The sequence below is a fragment of the Anser brachyrhynchus genome, assembly GCF_964034855.1.
Source record: "Anser brachyrhynchus genome assembly, chromosome: 7".
Lineage (NCBI taxonomy): Eukaryota > Metazoa > Chordata > Aves > Anseriformes > Anatidae > Anser > Anser brachyrhynchus.
The window spans coordinates 3,122,445-3,139,929 of record NC_137701.1 but is presented as its reverse complement, the minus strand read 5'-3'; the positions used below and the strand labels follow the sequence as shown (position 1 = coordinate 3,139,929).

General features: G+C 40.5%; 1 protein-coding gene across 5 annotated transcripts in view; it reads right to left on the bottom strand.

Moving 5' to 3' along the window:
* The window catches only part of HECW2 (HECT, C2 and WW domain containing E3 ubiquitin protein ligase 2), a 187,963-nt gene that overhangs the window by 164,877 nt on the left and 5,601 nt on the right, over window positions 1-17,485 (bottom strand). The window contains exon 1 of one of the 5 annotated variants that reach the window (XM_080599874.1): window positions 5,165-5,338. The exons of 1 other annotated variant lie outside the window; for it this stretch is intronic. The gene's annotated coding sequence lies outside the window, so the exon portion shown is untranslated. Of the gene's footprint in view, window positions 1-4,717; window positions 4,900-5,164; window positions 5,339-17,485 lie in introns of those variants that run through there. 3 more of the 5 variants (XM_080599878.1, XM_080599876.1, XM_080599869.1) reach the window with 3 other exon arrangements.

The window sequence follows — 17,485 nt, the reverse complement described above, 5'->3', positions numbered from 1 at the left end:
TGGTTCTGTAATTTTTTTGTGCCTATTTTTGCCAACACTCAGCATCTGTAACATGCATCCCCACTTAGGCATCTCATGAATGATCACTTGTGAGTACTCTTTCAGCAGGACTCTCATAGATCTTGCTGCTTCCCACCATCCTGCAGCTGGGCCACCCCGCTGACCATAAGGAGCTGTGGCTTCAGCTGTTGCATTTATTCCTGGCAAACTCTTCTTTCCTACTGTGGTTACTCGCTCCGACAAGGATCAGTCAATGTATTTTATTTTTTCTTTTTTAAAAAAATGCTGTTTGTCATTCCTGGAGGAAAATGAACTTTACTGTTGTAAGCCTCAGGCTCATCTAATTACAATACCAGCCTTCAGGGAATTTTTAAACTAATGACATTGTATTTGTCAAGCACAGAAACTTTTAATCTGATTTTCAAGTGGATCCTAGCCAATGGATCCTGGCCATCGTAGCACTTAAGAGAACACATTTGACTGTCCTCCATGCAATACTTAGGTGGGCTTATTATGTAAATGTTAATTGTTACCTCGTATCTTTCTCCTGTGGTCAATACAAGGCGTATAGGCATATTGACAATGTTATTAAGGTTTTTATGACTAGAAGTCCGCAAGTCAGATGATGTGTGTCTCTGTGCAGCTTCTCAAAGGAACACAGGCATGCCCCTTAAGAAATCTGAACTAAATCACCTAAACTATCTGAACAATTCCCCGGTTTGCCTACTCATTTTGTGATTTGTTGTACGCCAGCATCAAGAACCACCAGCTCAACAATTCAGTTGTATATTTCACTGTTCAATTTCAACATTCTGTTCTTTATTTCCAAAGGCTAATAATTCCCAGATAATTTCCACTGTTGATACAAAGAACAAAACCCAAAATATTAATTATGTCACAACAACTCCCTCCACTCCTTACCCGCTCCCAAAGTGAATAGCTCAGACCATCAAGCATCCACTTTTTGGTACTTCCCTAATAATTCTAAAGGGCAAACAGCGCACTACTTTGACCACTGACTTCGGCTTGATCATACTAATCAGGTCTTTTGGACAAATAATGCCGAATTCACATTTCCATTTCAAATTCATTTCAATTATAATTGCTTCTCCAGAACACATACATGCTACAATTTTGCCACACAGAAAAGTGTAAGAAAAGAATCTTTTTCACATGTTTATTTATTTTTATTTCTCAAAAATTATTTTTAAATAAAGAGAGATAAATTCATTTTTATCTCTCAAGACTGTCATTTAAGAAAATGTCATTTTCTGTTTTTTCAAAATTGCATACTTCAGGACTAACGTACAAAACAAATCAGTAAATACAAGTGCTATTGTCCATACAACAATGTTTGTATCAACATACCAGTCCTCCTCAATCATAAAAATACAAATACAGTTGTGACACAAAACTGCGTAAATGTAACATGACACAAGCAATCCGGATAGTAGTCATAACCATCTACACCCAAACAAGGCTTAGCCACAGTCACTGAAATTTTCTCCCCAGTATCATGGGAAAAATCAACAGCTCTGCACAAGTAAGACAGAAATATATGAAGGCTATAACTAGCCATTTGCCTTGAAATCTGAACTCACATCCTGTCAGCCAAACTCTGGAAGCCTAACATCAACTTGATCAAAACAAATAATAGGATTCCTAGGTGCTGGAGGGGATGACAGAAACGCACACTTGTAACACGAGCAACTGCATCTCGAATTAAGAGTCCAGGGCTTGTACGACCTGGCTGCAGTCTTTTAATATGACAACTCGGAAGTTTTATCAAGATGCTCAGAAGAGAGCACTCTTCTGTGCTACTTAACTTAGCAGCTATATTTTTCTAGAGCAAATAATACTTTGAAAGTTTTACTTAAACTCTTCCATGAGTACCACGGTATTTCAGTAGGAAATTTCTCCTCGCCTTACCTAAATCCCAGGAGGTAGGCCCAATTCCATTACAAGCTGGATTTCCACAAAATGGAAACTGACAGTCCTGGTACCTTTCAGCCTCCATGCCCAGATCACTTCCAAACACACAGCGTGCTCTAGACCTCAAAAAGCTATCAGCACCTGGCAGCGGCAGGCAAGCTTTGAGGACAAAGGTTCCCGATCTCACCCCATGAAGAGGTGCCCTTGCAGCACATGCCCATGCTACACAAAGCTTTATCATCACTTTTGCTCTGGCCAGAGAAAAAGGTGTTTTCTACCTCTTCCTTAACATCACTGGTACTCCAGCTGACCATGAACAAGCTGCCACAGGGGCCTGATATCATTATCCATACAAATAGTGCAGTTTTCTTCAGTTTCAGTGGAAATGAGGTGGAACTTTTCCTAGACACTAAACTCAAAATACCAATTCATAACAACATTAGTTAATCACATTCTTCTCACCCTGGAAGGGCCCTGGTATGGTTAGACAAAACCTCATACATGGTCATTAGCTTCAGAGTGCTAACACACAAGCTTCCATGCACACAAGAGTTCGTCTCCTTTCCTTTTACGTTGGAGGAGGACTTCTATAGGAAACATTCAATTCACTTGTCCATTGCCTTTTCCTTATTTTTAAACCCTGAAACACCATATGACAATTCACTGTGTTTTATTCACCAGTGGTTCCATCTGATGGGCACTGAAGTTAATACTCTGCCTGCTGGTGAGCACCTTCACTCCAGCCTTTCCCCTGCACGACATAACCAAAAGGTTAGCGACGGGCAGTGCGAGCAGGCCAGGCATGATGACACCGCAACACCATCAACATCACCAGGCTCAGCAACACTGAGCATCCCATCCTCTGAAAGGCAGCACCATTGGCTATGCTCTTGAACATAAGGTTTGAGCATGGTAATTAATTTTAAACACACATTTACATCTCATTTTCAACAATTAAGTACCCAAATAGGTATTTTGTCACTATCTCCCTCATGTTAGTACCTGGTAGTCAATGGAATAAATTCAATACCCTAAGCATCCTCTTTCTGTCTGACTAAAGAAGAGTTTTTGAAAAAACAAAATAAAAAAAATGCTGAGTTGGACTAAAAAAAGATAAAATGGAAAACAAATTATACTTAATTATTCAAGAATGCAATAAGCAGATTCAGTCCAAGACTCAGAAAGTTCCCTGTTTTACAGCATACTGGAGCCTTATCTGCAGTTTGAATAACACTGGCCCACAAAGAAAACAAAAAAGCCTATTAATTTTTTCAATTAGGCATTACTATTTAATCTTATAAAGTGGGCAAAAGAAAATTTATTCCATTTCTTCTCAGGAAATCTGACAAACCAGTATATTGTTCTGGCTGGCAGCCACTGTAACATCACAAGGTTTCTTAAAGGCGTAACACTGTGAATTTAACAGGTTTGAAAAAACATTGTAAGTGTAAAACAAATAGAAGTGCCCATTAGCTAAATTGCCTTTAAAAATAAATAGCAAGATAGCAAAGATGGTCTTTAAGGGAGGCTGAGGGTCCTTGTGGAGAGATGTGAACACTCCAAGCCAAACCAGTCCCACAGAGCCAGCAAGACCGAGCTATGCCACACGTTTGCCTTTACAAGCAGCCTTCTGGTGCCAAAGCAAGGTGAACTGAACGCTTTCCAGCCACAATTCTCTGAAGTTAAACTGCTACTAAGCATGACATTAAAATGGTGCCCGGTCAAGCCTCTCAACTCTGCAATCACAGAGTCCATTCTAAGGTGCTAAGTTTAAATTCCAGCATCAGACATAAACAGGGATAGGTATCTAAATAGATACGCTCACGCAGAATGGCACCTGACATGCTCTGAGGTATCTCCAGCTGACATGAAAGGATCTGTATTTTTGAGGAGCGGTGGTGACAGAAAGGAAGCATTGGGTTTGCTCCTTTCGTATGCTGATACTGACATCATACCTCCGGTCTGATGCTGCAACCACGCCATCAGAGGACTTTTCCAAAGGAGTCTAACAACTGGGGAAACTGCGCATCTGCATATTGGAAGAAGGTGTTTGTTTTTGTTTTTTTTTTAATCCATCCACAACACAGATTTCTTTGCGCCCCTTAGTGCTGCGAATAATTTCTACTGAAATATTTACTGGTCAAAAAGTCACTGGTGTGACTTTATTCTTCTGATGCAATATAATGGCCGGGGAGTAAAGAAGCTACAAGAGAAGTTTTACAGCATGCAGGAGGCAGCCCTGGCTGTCTGTGAGGGAAGCAAGCAAAAGCTCCTGCTGGATCTTGGGCACAGGAGGCGTTCAGGGCTGTATCTCCCACAAATACTCCAACGCAGTGCCGCGCAGTGCAAGGACTTCTGTACAGAGCATCCCAGAAAGGAAAGGAGGATGTTATAAATACACTCTATGCGCTCCTGCCATCTATTCGGTAGCAAATCAAGAAAAATTAAATTATGTAACTATTACTGTCTACATATAACACACACACACACACCATATTTTGGTACCACACGGCCTAAAAACGATTTTTATTTTTCATCCAAATACCCTCCCGGTTTGCACCGACATGATCACGCAAAGGTAAGGAGACAAAACAAGGAAAAATCGTGCTAAGGAAAAATCTCCCCGGTACAACAACAGCAAGCCGGAGGACGGGAACAGAAGCCCATTTCCCCGCCGTCACTGTGCCTCGCACACGAGCCATAACCCCCCGGGTGTGAGACCCCCGGGGCCGAGCGCGGAGCCGCCGCAAAGCCCCCCCAGATCCTCCCCGGGCCCGGCCCCTACCTGCCCCTCTCCTCTCCTCACCTCGCCTCCCCTCAGCGCACTGCGGCGGGCTTCGGCGGAGGGCGGCGGCCGGACCCCCCCGTCCTTGCGGCAGCGGCCCCCGGGCGCCCGCGGCGGGGCGAGCGCCTCCCCGCGCAGGGGCGCCGCGCCTCCCCCTCAGCGCCGGGGCCGCGGCCGGGCCCCCGCCCCCGACAGCGCCACCGGGCCCGGGCCGCAGCCCCGCGGGCCTGGGCGGCGCCGGGGCCGGGGGGAGGCCGCGGGCAGCCGCTGACAAAGGCGCCCGCCCCCGCCGCCACACGGCCCCGGCCCCAGCCACGTCGTGGGGGGCAGCTCCCCCTGAGCGCCCGCAGCCGGCCGGCCCCGCCGCCGCCACGCTGTAACCGCAGCTCCGTGGGGCTCTAAAATGCCTATTTCCACGTTATTATTTCTGTTTTTCAATTCACTTACGGTTCTGAGCGCTGTTATCCGTGTCATCTGGGCGCAGAAGAGCCGTCCTTTATCATTTCCTCAATTTCAGTTATCCTGGCTATTTGAGAGCAGTCTGGTGCAATCAGCTCTACGTTTCCTACTTACTCGTCGATTTGCCTCGTTCTTTGTCCACTGCAATGAATCCCCGACTGTCTGCGTAGGAAAGCGTGGCCACAAACATGTAAATGCAATGAAAACTCAAAACACGCGCTGCAGCAGCAGAGGAGCGGTGATGTGAAACACACCGCAGCAGCGCAGCCCAACAAAAGCACAAGAAATGGGCGCACACACACACTCGGTCCTGGGTGACCCAGGTCCTGGTTGCTATTACTGAGACAACACCTCACGCTTTCCTTTCTGGTCTGAGTTTTATAAAGTCAAAATCTTCCCACAAGCAAGGAGCACAGCAGTCCTAACTATTCCGTATTCTACATCTGTTTTCTGTATCAAGCATCTACCAATACATGGCCAACTAAATAGGTCGCTTTAGAAACCATTTCATGAAAATAACCACCTGGAAACTATATGAATTTATGTCCAAATGCAAAGTCGGTTTTGTACAGCTTGTAGCGTATTCCCAAATCCCTGGCCTTGAAATCCTTTCTCTATGGAAGCCCACGGCACATCTGCCTTGGGCTTCAACAGTGCAAGGGAATTTGTTCTTCAGCTCTTCTCTACAACGCAAGACAAACTGCTCCAGATCTGGGTGTATGCGGCTCTATTCCAAAGTAGGTCAAGCCATGAAGTCATTAACATCCTTCCATCTATCTAAAGCTTTTACACTTTCTTTCAGTTGCTTTCTATGTATTGTACCAGTATTGGTGCTTACAACATAGCTTACACACGCTAAGGGTGCAAATGGTCAGCGTGACTGATTAGTCTGGTTCTTTATACTGAAGAATACTGTACCACTGCAATATATATGTTTAGATTTACATTAAAGGCTCGGATTCAGATGATTATGTACAGGTTAGTAGTGATTTGGGTGTTCTTAGATACATCTCTCTCTTTGGTGGTACCTTCACTTGGTATGGATAACATAGCGCCTATTTTACTTCCTGAAACAAGATCAAAGGGGAAAAAGAGGACGTGTGATGCCAAGAATTTCATAACATTTATAGTTATTTGTGCTTTGTTTTTGGTTATCGTGACATTTTTATAACGAGGAGATGAGAAACTGAGAAGATGAAAACCGTTAGCTAATGAATTATTCTCAGTGGATTTGCAGGCTGTAAAAGCCCTTTGACGGTGTGACACAAGTGCAGGCTGTCTTTAAGTTAAGACTTCTCATCTGCCAAATGAAAAAAACTGCATAAATCAGACACTGGATTTTCATGTTTCTCTCCCTCAAAAAGGATTTTGAGAATGTCCTTGCGCCAGTGCTTGAAAAAAATCCTATTTCCACTGAGCAAAAGTGTTAATTTATATGAATCTTTAAAATCCCCTTAACTTCCCCAAACATAAAAGGCAGCAATCACAACAGTAGTAAAACACAAGGTATTTGTAGAAATTCAGCACTACTACTTTTCAGAAACTACAAAGCTGTCAATTTCTCTGCTTATATTTCTGCTACATGTACAGCTTGCTTATATTTCTGCTAAATGTGTATTTCATGCTACACGTACAGTTCTTTATGAACAGTTCCCGTGTCTTTGGTATGGTTTGGGTTTATTTTCAATTTTCCTAGACATGGCTGTTACTGAATGGAGTTGAGTGCACAGTAGAATACAAAGCCACTTCATAACGGAATTGCTATTTCTCTTGTCTCCATGGATGTGCATACATCTACAGGCACTGTGCTGCTAAGGAAGAGGCTAACTTTTCAGAGCCATGTGCTGAGTAGTTAACCTTCAATAGACTCAAAGATAGAGACAAACAGCCTGCTTTTCCGTAGCAAACATTTTTTCCCCTCTTTCTGACTCTAGGGCTCTTTTTTCCCTTGCCTGGATCCACATCCTCTCCTTTGCTGAAAATACAATACAAAAGAAACCAGTGACATAAATATGAAATCAACTTTGCCCAAGTGGGGATTCCTACCGTTTCCCCTAGGGCTCTAAAAATGTTCTGTAACAGAGACCTGAAGTGTGCAATGCATGGCAGGACATTTCTGGGCTGGGAAATACCTGTTTAAAGATAAGTTACAAAGTGTCTTAGACAGAGCTTTTACTGGATGAAAGTTACAAACATTATTCTACTCTCCTGTAAAAATAGCAGAAATTATACTAGAAGATTAAAACTTTCAAAGAGTATTTGTGCTACTTGTTCTTGGAAATGATTTCACTGGAGAAAAAAACAAATTTCAGTCATCCCACAAAATGGTTTAGTAAGAAAACTGCAAAATTTTATGAATTCTAAAATCTTTTACCATGAAAAATAAATTGGACATCCAAAACTTCCAATTACTGCCCTTGCACTTCTGTCTACAATAAGAACCTACAACATACTGGCATAAGAATGCACCCTCTATAAAAGGGATTTTCAGCTGCTCTAACTTTGGACACTGGTGACTTAACAGAAGAGGACATATAATTAAAATAATTTATTAGACTTCAACATTAAAAAGCAATATGCATTTTGCCTGGCCATATTCCTTCATTCCTATGCATACACTAACAAGACAAGAACAAAAGAAAACAAAAAAAGGCAAAAGCAAAAATATAAAAGCAAAATATAACTTTTCAGCTAACATTAAATAAATAAAACAATATTCCATTAGTTCCCATCTCATTCTTCTTCCTTTTGGTTATCACTTAGAGCAAACAAAGGAAGAGTTGATGAATCATTATTGAAGATCATCATCTTGCACTGTGTGCAAGAAGAACAATACCCTTTGAGCTGGTAACTGTCCTTCCTATACAAGTTAGAAATGTTAAAAGGCAAGAAATGCAGTTCTATATTACATGAAGATTTCTCATTTTCCCAGCAATTCAGTTATCTGAAAGACAACAGGCCAAGCTGAATACCCGAAATAAGAATTTCTTCGTCATGACCATTTAAAAGCCAAACATAAAAATGCTAAAAATATCTACTGGAAGACCATTCACATGGGATGGAAATGCGATATTTCACAGGACTTCTGGACAGATTACTGTGCAGCAGGTGGAAATATTAATTGAAAGAATCACCCTAGGTGCCAAAATCTGCAGGACACATTCTCTGGGCTGTCCTGCCTCCTTTGTGCTGCACAAAAGGCTTAATGAGAATGAAAACCATCTGCAGCTCCCAGCTGAGGATTTCTGTGCTGTAAAGGAGTCCCTAAGTGACGCCCTGCGACCTGCGCAGCGAGGCAAAGCACGCCTGGGTTTTGCTGCTCCCTGGGCCCTCGGGAGCTGCTGCCATCTGGTATTGCGTAATGCCAGGGCAGGCATGCATCCAGCCAGAAAGCCAAGGGGCTTCACAGCAGCTCCACACCCTTATGGTGTGCAGAGGAGAAACTCAGCACACTGGGCCACCTGGTTAGAGTGCTGATCTGCAGACCCTCATCTGGTAAAACTCTCACAGACATACCTCTGAGCACCTATCTGCACTGGCCTGCTGGCATTGGACCCATAGGAACGTTAGCACATGAAGCAAATGAAAACATGGCCAAGTTTGGCTTTAGAAAAATTTAAACCGCCAGTGGGAAGTTGTATATTAATTACAAATACTAAAGCACTCATCTCCTACCAATAACATTTTATGAAATTATGGAAATAGTTCTTAGGTACAGAAATTAAATCTGCTGCAGTTCCTAATGCTTCCAGATAGTTGTTGAAATGTGCATAAAGATCACTGAATTGTGGTTAAAATTACGATGATAAAAGCAATTGTCAGCTTCTGTTGGTACTTGCAGAGATTTAATTTTAGAACTGTACCCTTAGGCAAGTAATATGGAAATAGATCCATACACACTGCATCCAAAGTCATACTGAAATGTCACTTGTAAAACACACCTTCACGATCTTGCTATCTGATGTATAAATATGCCTGTCAAATCTGCAGAGAAGGCCATCAGTACTTGTAGGCTGTGGTGAGGTGGTATGGATACACTATCAATGGATCATGGTTTTGTAAAAATCAGGAAGCTTCTACAACTGAAGAAAATGAACACGTTGTTCTTTTGGAATATTCCTGCTGAAGCAAGTAGAAGGAGTCTGTGGGGAAACAGTCCGACATCACGCTGAGAAGACGAATGGTATAAAGATTGTGATGATACGGAGACATTAGCAAGGCTGAAAAGGGGATCACAGATCTGTATCAGAGCCCTAGAGAATTTAAAGATTCGTGCTGACAGTAGTGGAACAATTCCTGGTTTTCCACAGTGAAGGCAGAGGAAAAAAGCTTGAGCAGGTGGCACAGAACTGCCACATCACTGATATCACTAGGAATCACATCCCAGAAAATTTACCTGCGGCCCCTGTTCACGTTAGTTTATACCTCTCTGGACAGTAACAATGGTTATTTGAATTACACATTTGGCCAATAATTTGACTAAAATCCTCAATCTCTTTTAGGAGTTTTACTCCTTCCCACAACAGCAACAAGTACCACACAGATGCATTTAGTAAGCAAATAAATCAGGTATTAAGGGGGCAAGCAATGAATTTTCTTTAAATGATTTAGAGAAAGCAGGCTTTTCTTTGGCAACCAGGCAGCAGGTTACCCTAGTGACATTAATTCATTTTGCATCCTACACAGTCTCGAATGTGAAATTAGCAGAGCTGGAAAATGCCCCTGCAGCCAAGGCAGAAATAATGCACTTCTTACTGTGAGTGGAAGCTTCTCGTCAGGAGACACTTGTGCTTCACTGCTCTTTGTCAAGCAGGGTAACATGAATATACATTTCACTAACAGGCATGATCAGCAACAGAAACTCAGCAGATCACAGAGTGAGACAGAGCTGTCAAACACTTAAGCCACATCTATTCTGCACAGAACATACAAACATTAATGCCAGAAAAATAAAGCCACTCTGAAAGCCCGAAGAATCAACAAAGAAGCTTTTTGCCCATGCCTAATCCAGCTAAACCTTCTTAAAGTGCCATTGAAAACAGATGCTTGAAATGACTTCCATCTTCAATAGCATTTTTTCCCCGTTGTAGCCTCTTCCATTTAAGAAAAGACTATAAGTTTACATTTAAGAATCCACAGTTGTCTAAAACACAGATACTGAGACTGCTATTTCAGCTAAGAATTTAATTCAGAATGGTGAAAATTACTAGAGCTTCCCTTTCCCAAATTCTTATGCCAATTTTATATATAGAGAGATTTCTTCAATGACTGCGTAATGTACGAATAGTGGTAAACTTAAAGAAATCAGTGTTTAATCAGTTCTCTGTCTAGAAGTGTCATCATAACCATATCCAGCACCACTACAAAGATAACTGCAAAACCCTAACAAGCCCTAACACCCTAACAGCACAATCTCACTCCCTGTTGAGGCTCATAGCCAAAGGAAGAGCTTGTATTTTTTTTTTTTTTTTAACTTTGTTGTTACTGCCAGGTACTATACAACTTCCATTTTAATATTTGGCATTTTTTCCTTGGCATCACTGGGAAAGACAGCAGTGACAAGCCATTAGAGCACAGCAACGGCAACATACGTTCCAGGAGAATATAAACCTAACATATTCTATTTTTTCAGTATACTGGAAGCTATCTGACAACCTCAAAATATTGCAACCCATCCATTCCTAACATAAATTCATTTAACAATAGTTCACTGTGCAGCTCTACTGTGTAAACTAACACTTTTGTTCAGAAATCAGAAGTCTGCAAAACAACCACAGGAATAGAGACATGTAGGTGTACCACTTTCTTACAATCTCTACATAAAATATTATACAAATAACTTCTTATAACACGTTCCTCTGCTTTATAATAGAAAGTTTTACAAAACGAAACTTGAAGTTCTTACTCTGATTTCCAACAGTCATCATATATATTATTAAAAATAGGTAAACAAAAAATGAGACTTTTAAGACGTGTAGATTCTGAACTCCTCCATCTGGTGATGTTGTGGTGCAGTGACCATTATGACGGAGAACAGGGACCTCAGCTACACAACTCATAAAAAGAAGTGATCCAAACTGAAGCCATAATGAGGCGTACAACATACCACAAAGTGCTTGTGCATTAAGAACACACTTAACTCCAAATACAAACATAACTGCTTAGCTCAAGAGAGACGAATTTAAACATACACTGTGAGTTAAGGCAAATACCGACATTGCAGCATACCTAGGAAAAACAATCCCACTGCAGTAAAAACTGCTCGGGGGAACAGAGTGATGACATGGATAGGAAATAATAGCAGCAAAGAACACTGACAGGAAGCAACAATATTAGAAATCTTCACACTAACAAAGAACAGCAAACAAATATTCGCAGAGTAAATAAAAATACAGTACAGAGTGTAGGAAATAAGACCCAAATAAGAACTGCAGAGTGATCAACAGAACACCCAACTGCTGAGCCTTACCCCCAAATCCCCATCTGCCTGTGGTACGTGTAGAAAAGAAGAGGGGTGGCGTGTACTGCTTGATATGCAGCACAGCAGTTCTTGCTTCTGTCATCTGCACAACGATTTACACTAGCAACTTGTGCTGGAGCCCTGCAGGTACTTTGGAAGAGCAGAGCCAAGAAGGAGTTCTCTTGAGACAAACATTTAAAACTCAAAGATAAGGAAAAAATACTTAGAGCATAAAACCACTCCAGAGTGTTTGCACAAACTGTGCAAAAATTGCAGCATGCAGATAATGGAGAAAATAAATCTCTGCAATTATTTATATATAAATATTCTGAAACACAAATGACAGCGCTGCAAGGATATCTGGAGCACAGTTTGAACAGATCAAAGTCACTTTTATACTGGCATATTTGGATCACGAATACCTGTCAAGCTTCAGCCAAGCTCACATCACTGTATTAGGCAACCATTTAAATCCCACGTAAGATTTTGGGCTGGTATGGAATCTCAGAGCAGGAATCCAAACTACCACCTGGCAAATATTGCAGGAGCACTGAAACCTCACAAAAGTGGTTCTCTCACTGACAAACGTGATTTTGTTTTTATAAGCAACACTACTAAGCTGAGGTAGGCAGTATGTTTTTCTGCATTTCTGGTTGGCCTTGCCACTTTGCTTCCCAGGAAAACTAAAATGTCTTAAATCTCTCTTGTTCTGCTGTAAAATTCATGGGACATGTCATTCTTGCCACATTAACACCCCCTCTGTTTTCGTTTTTTTTTTTTTTTTTTTGGTTGAGCACAAGACTTAGTTTTGTGTTTTATTACAACTGTTGCTTTAAAGGCAACTTTTGAGAAATTAAATGCTACCTCTCATTTTCTGGTAACTCTGAATGTGTTGGAGAGCTCCTAACTAGAGATTTTTAAAGCAAGATTGCATACAGTCCTATCATGAAGAATAATCCTGCCGTGGAAGAATCCAGCCTACACGTGCAAAACTGCGTATCTTATTTCATGGACTCCATTCCTGCAGACCAAGATGCTGTTACTTGGCCATAATTACTGCAGACTTCTGAGCACACAAGTCTGGCCGTGCAAGTGATCTGGTTACTGCACGACCAACTGCTGCAAGCTGAGTATTTGTGGCTGGGTTTTATCAGTAAGTAGGAAAAGGACTCTATATCATATCCTGATCAGATGTGAATAGCAAACTTAATTCTAAGTCAGTGCATCTTATTAAGGTTGAGCAAAATTCATTTCCTACTGGAAAAGCTGGAAGGAAAAAAAAAAAGCATCAGGAAAGAAGAGGATAAATATTACTAGTTTAGCCTTGATAGCTAACTCATGGTACTTTACCACACCATTATCAAATGTGTCTGCATAATGTCAGTGAAGTGCAATAACAACATTACTGCAGAAAACATCGTCTCCACATAATAATCCTATGAATAATAAATGCTATTTAGGCATCAAACTACTGCTTTCACATCACGTTATAATATTACTTCCACAAAGGCAGGTAGGCCCTCATACGACATTAAATATAGAGGAAAGTGGAAATTCTGAAAAGTGTATATAAAAGTATATATTCCAGGTAATGTAACCACTTAAAAATTTTTGTGATTCCAGCTTGGCATATTTTGGAGAATATCATTAGCAAATATTTGTGAAACCTCTTAATTTGCCTAAAATTACACAGGATTTGGAGAAGCTTGCTGAAGCTAGTACTTATTTTAAGTATTAGGTCCATTTGTTTCTGAGAAGTTCTAGGTTGAGACACGAACAAAAAGTGGCAGGAAAAGAAATATTGTTTCTCCCATGGTAAGCACACTAATGTAAGGCTTAAAAATGAAGCAGAAGCACATTTTTGCTTATACCTTTGAACTGCACCATCTGGTTGAGGCTCAATTAAGACTCATCAGCCCCTGATTGGAATGCGTTCAGGACTCGCTATTTTGAATCAGAAAACTAGACAGCCAGAACACATGATTTTGTGGACTAATAAAATATAGAATAAACTTTCAAATCCCTGAATCAACAGAGGATAATTTCATATTTTCTTGGGTACGCATTTCTAAATTTTAGAATGAAAATACACCAGTGATATAAAAGCCACAAAAGGCAGTTTCACGTTACAGCTTTAGCCCAGTTAACATCTCACCACCATCAGAAAGATGAGGCCTTAATCCCTCCCAAATCTCCTCAAGCAGTCCCATCACTCACGCTGCATCTGCTTTGGCAATTGCCTAATTGGACAGCAAAGGCTGTTTGAGTCACTAAAACACCAGAGAACCAGGCCAGGAAAAGTGCACGTTTTCTTGCTGAGTTAGCACATTATATGGGATCCCCGTGCTATCCCATAGGATCATAGGAGCTGATGTGACTGACAGGCAATCATCCCACTGGGGAGAGACAGCAAGGGAGAAGGGAAGGAGACACCTTCTGTTTGGAAGCACAGTGCTGTTACTCTGACTTGCGACCTAAACATAACTGTTTTCTGCTCCCTGGGCACTTTGTGTCTGCTTTTAGCTGTATGCTTTGTAGGTTTATGTACATCACGCCCAAGTGCAGCCCTAAATTCACAAACAACAGGCAAGTGCATGAATTCAGTGCTCGGAGTACAATAAGAAATAAGGCCTTCAGGACAAATCCAGCAGGAGTTTTATTCAAGGAAATACTGGAGGAGAAATCAACACCTGGAACACAAAAAGTTGTGACTGCATAGGAGAAGAGGGAACTTTCATTCAAGATTGTGTATTTCCATCGTTTGACGCTGGCCCCAAACCCAGATACAGTATTAGACTGAAGTAGGTCATGACTTTTTTTCCTTCAGATAGAAATGTCACAAGAAAGTTGTTTACAATGAAAATCCTGAAACAGGATTTGGCAATAGTGAAGCCAGAGTTTCCCAATAATGTGAAATTGTAAAAGCTTCTTTTAAATTTGATTTAATACTCCATGGTCAAATTCTGCTTTTATAGACAGATGGTAGCATTTTTTGTTTGTTTGTTTATTATAAATGCACTTAAGCACATATATTCAGTTCACTGGAAAAAAGATGAAAATATAATTTGCAATATTTTAATCCATAAAGCTTAATTCCTTTGCAGTCGTCATCTCAATGTAGCAACAGATTTCACTGTTGCTATTGCTACAAAGGGATTAGACTTTCTCCGTTGATTTTGAATACTGGAAAAAATACTGTAACTGCAGGGTTTGATCAGGGGGTTGTTAGAAGGGTTTTGTTTATTCCTTTTTCCATTTCACAGGTTTCACCTTTCCATTGCAATTCACATTTTCATGTTAGACTACAGCTTCTTCTACTCCAATAAAACTATCAGACATTTCTGTTTTGCTGCTTCTCCATACTCTGAGTTTGGTGAACCTCATGGAACAATAAATAATTTCTAACATAGCAAGTGTAACATGGGAATGAGGAGCAATACTTTAAGCCAACCTGAACTGTAAATTTGTAGCAGCACTATACCAAAAAGTACATTTACAGCATTTAGGTGTTCACATAGTTTACAGAGTAACACTGGGGCATTGCAAACGATGGCCATTCCTCTTCCGTCGCCTCTCTCAACGTGTTCCATTACACTCTGATATGGGAAGATGCTATTTCTTGACTTGAAAGATTAATGTAAATTTACCTTAATGGGGGGGACTCAGCAAACAACTGCCTGCTGCTCTGCCACTGACCTTTTTTAAGGTTATCATTTTACACACATCGTATAGTTCAGTAAAGAAGCTTCAATTCCTTCAACAAAAACACAGCTGTTCTACGCCCGGTAAGATGCAGTCACAGGCTGCTAGACACATTCTTAGCTAGCTGTATATCAAGGGACATTATTCAGTGATTTATTCACTGGAGTTATTCACAAAACAGCACCTTAGCTAGAAACCAAGAATTCTGGTGTCGGACTCTAAAGCAGCATACACTGATATGAAATATTTGACATTACACAAGCATCGGGCCACCAAGCTCTACTTTTCTGTTCTGCAGCACAAAGATACATTCTTGCTACAGAATATTTCCCCTGCAAATGTTCAGAGCTTTTCTACTTTTTTCAAATTTACTGGGAGGGATGGGAAGGAATATAGTGCGGTCATTTAGTCTACTGCTTCCAAACCTTTTTAAAAATCCAAAGACCAGATACTACTTCAGGAAAAAAAAAAAAAAGTATATGGAAAATGTATTATTTTTCGGTGGGAAAATAAGTGAAAAATAATTAGCATTCAGGCAAAACAAGGTCTTACACATTACAAAGTTACCATACATACTATTTCATTTAAAATATTCATTAGAAAAATTATAATAATTCCTGACATTTCCCATCAAAAGTCAACAACACATAGCTGCCTACTCACAAAAATATACTTGCACGAGGTTTTATTTTGCTTTTTGTAACTGCAATTCTTTACAGATGATGAGGCCAGAATCATCTCCTGTTTAGGATACGAGCAGGGTCTGGTATCTTAATATTTAATTATCATTTACTAATAGATGCCTAGTCCATTCTTCTGCCCTACAGTAGAATGAATTACGACTAAGCCATTTCTAGGAGATTTTATGTAGTACATCAGAGCAAGCGACCACAATACTGTCTCTGACCACAAGTTCTACAAGGAATAGTGATTACCTTCAAACTGCACTGTGAGATTACAGCATTATACACAGTTTTAGTGTACATAGCTATGAATTCTGATTAAAAAATATAATGGACAAAAAATCTGTCCTATCAAACAGCAAATGCTACTGACTTCAGTAAAAGCCAAGATGTCATTCAGCTTATATTTGGCATGAATCAGTAACTTTGCCCATACAGGTATGAATCTGTGCTCATTGATTCCTGCAGCCTATTGCTTACTGAAAGATATTCCAGCTCTGTGCTACTTCTTAAATGTCCGACACTGCCCTGTTGACTGCAATTGTGCATTCTTCCCATAATCACACAAGTCCTGTTCCAAAGTGTCCCATGCACATAAACAGAGGGTACAACTCCCAGATTGCCAGCATACCTACCATTTATTGTTATAATTCTATTTGACAATTATTATTTTTTTTACAGTGAACAATAACTAAGTGAAATGGAAATATCAATTTGCAAAGACTAGAATTTCTATGCCACTTCATGAATTACTAGAAACTGATTCAAGGAAGGCAATCCCAAACTTGAGCATAAAATTAACTGCAAGGAAGTCTTGCTTTCTGCTATTCAGTTTGGCATAATATTATTTAAATCTTCCTCCTATAAATCAACTCATTTAACAGCAGTGTTCTGCTTTCACCTGCACAAAAAGAAAGTCAGCACAGGGGTTTGTAGTACCACAGATTTTTCCATAAATATTCAGTGGGCTCAATTACAAGTCAGTATCTGGAAAAATTGTACAAGAGCTTTGGCTGGTACAAGCACAAAGCTGCACCCTCAACAACCACCTGCAGAAAGCAACTCCTACATATACAAAAATGTTAATTTCTCATTCCTTCAGAAGACATTTTCTTATCCTTTCCAAGCACTAAAAATCTACTCGTTTTAGTAATAAGAATGGAAGACGAGTACAATTGCTGGGACCACATTCCCAAAGAGTTTGCCTCTTGTTAGCTCATGAATACCACACAAAACAAAACAAAAACCAAAGCAGTAGTACTTGCAGTATAGCATTGCAGAAAGGAAACACAAAAGAAAGCAAAAGGCCTGCGTGAGAGCTGCCTATAGTAAAGATGGAGTTTTGCACAAATAACAGCACATGCATTTGCCCAGCTGAGTGGTACCAAATGCAGGAATAGCCACTTAAAAAATCTCCAGTGCTAGACTATTTATTTGTGTTCAGAATATCAAGACAACCACATC